Source organism: Lutjanus erythropterus, chromosome 21, assembly GCF_056507025.1.
Source record: "Lutjanus erythropterus isolate fLutEry1 chromosome 21, fLutEry1.hap2, whole genome shotgun sequence".
Taxonomy (NCBI): domain Eukaryota; kingdom Metazoa; phylum Chordata; class Actinopteri; order Lutjaniformes; family Lutjanidae; genus Lutjanus; species Lutjanus erythropterus.
Genome location: NC_139337.1, coordinates 32,807,134 through 32,809,633, shown reverse-complemented (window position 1 = coordinate 32,809,633; position 2,500 = coordinate 32,807,134).

Sequence of the window (2,500 nt, the reverse complement as noted above, 5' to 3'; positions counted from 1 at the left end):
ACATGTTGAAATGTCCCACTGACCATTAATCTGAGCGTCTGACAACATCGTGTTCAACCATGAACCAATCATGAAAGACACTTCACAGAAACCGTTTCCACGACGATCCAGTCTGGGTTCAAAGAAACTTTAATTCACAGAGCGAGACGTGAAAACATGACGAGACGAGCGAGACGAAGGTTGGACATCAGAGAGTCAGCGAGGAGCTGAGCTCCACCAATAAATACATTCATCCTGTTACAGTCCTGAACATATGGAACACATGGACGGACAGAAAAATGACGGGACGAGACGCAACAATGAAAGAGACGAGGAACAACAGAACAACATAAAAATGTAACAAAACAAAAAAGACACAACTGTCACAACCGAACTAGGACTGAACCCAAATGCACGACTCTAGAGACGAGGTCAAATATACAATCTTTTAATATCAAAGTAACAAAGGAAAAACACTCAATCGAGGAAGATCTCAAACTAACAAAAAACTCTGATGAGGAAAAATACTATAAACACAGAAGAAATCAAAATCACTCTTTCGAGGAAAAATAACAAGACAAAGTATCAAAGAATACGAAACCTGAATTGACAGGAGTTGTGGAGTAAACAGACGTGGGTTCTCTGGTACACAAGACAAGACGAAGTGTCACAGGACAAAGGGAAACACAGACTATATACCCACACAGGTGATGGGAAACAGGTGGAAACAATCAGACCAGTGGGATCACACAAGGGGGAAGGAGCAAGTTACCTGAAACGAGAGGAGAGTTAGGTGTCAAAATAAAACAGGAAGCCACGAGACAACATAGACACAAGACAAAAACTAAACATAACTTAACCTGACTTCTTGGACATGACAACAACAAGATGAAAAAAGCAACGTAACAATATAAAGGTATCAGACATCATCTGTCCGTCCGTCCGTCTGTCTGTCCGTCTGTCTGTCTGTCTGTCTGTCTCTGTCTGTCTGTCTGTCTCTGTCCGTCCGTCCTTCTGTCCATCCGTCCGTCTGTCTGTCTGTCTGTCTGTCTGTCTGTCTCTGTCTGTCTGTCTGTCTCTGTCCGTCCGTCCTTCTGTCCATCCGTCCGTCTGTCTGTGTCCAAAGGACAGACATGTTGGTGGTGGGACAGACTGTCTGTTGTGTTGTTGGAGTTAATGAACCGATGAAGACACACAACAAGCAGAGAGTGTTTGATCCAAACACACACACACACACACACACAGGTAACCTGAGAGTGTCACACACACACCTGGACGCTCACCTGTACCTGTTAGCTGTAAACACAGAAACTCATCCATCACTTTCTCCTTCAGCGTGAACAGCAGCAGTAACTGTTCGTCTCACTGAGACCAACGGGACGAACATGAGAGACACTGAGGACATGAAATGTTCTGTTTGTGTTTAAAGAAGAACTCAGGAGGTTCTAAGAGGAGAACAGATAAATGAAATGAGACGAGTGAGTGATGAGAAGAAGACAGCACTGTGGGGAAGTGAAAGGACGGGGGACTCTGTGGACACTGTGTGTCAACTCACTGTCAGAGACAAAAGACAGACAGAGAGAGAGCAGCTGCTACCATTTATACATTATTGATCAATAATCAAATTAATCACAAACTAATCTGATAATCCCTTTGAGTCATATTTTTAAGATAAAAAGTCTAAATTCTTAAATGTGAATATTTCCTGGTTTCTTTCGTCTCTGACAGGAAACTGAATGTCTTTGAGTTGTGGACAAAATGAGACATTTGAGGACGTCGTCTTGGACTCTGATCAACAGTTTTCAACATAGACCTACTTATCAATTAAAATAATTGAGAGATTGATCAATAATGAAAATAATCCTTGCAGGAAAGACTATAGGTCCAAACACGTGGACGACACAGACATATGTCTCCATGTCTCAACATGTTTCCTGTTCCATGAAATTTCCCATCATCCTTTTCATCACTTCAGTTAAAAGAGTTAAATCAGATAAAAGCGTTGAAGGGGAGAAAAACCTTCCCATGGTGCACTGCTGTTTTTCTTCTTCCTCTCTGTGGCAGTCAGAACGTATGTTGTGTTTGGTTTAATGTCAGACGTCACATAAACACACTGATGGTCGTAATCACTGGTGTCTTGTGGGTAATTGTCCTCAGTACTCTTGAGGTCTCATTCAGACCCGGGTTTTGTCTCTCAGGCTGAATGTGGCCTGAGAGACAAAACTCATTTGTTTTTTAAATTCTCCTAATAACCAGAGTCAGAAGAAAAAAACTCTTTTCACTTCATTTATTTATCAATAAAAACATCACAAAATATCAGGAAACTGACTGATTCATCTGAATCAATAATGTGACAATAATTCTTTTCTGTTTATTAATACAACAAATAATGAAGTTTAAAATGAGCTCCAGGTCTGTCAGCTGACACACGACATCACTGTATTTATAATCTGAGTACTTTTACTTCTGGCAATCCTCCCTTCTACCAGGAACACTTTGACAAATGTTTTTGAGTCAGGAG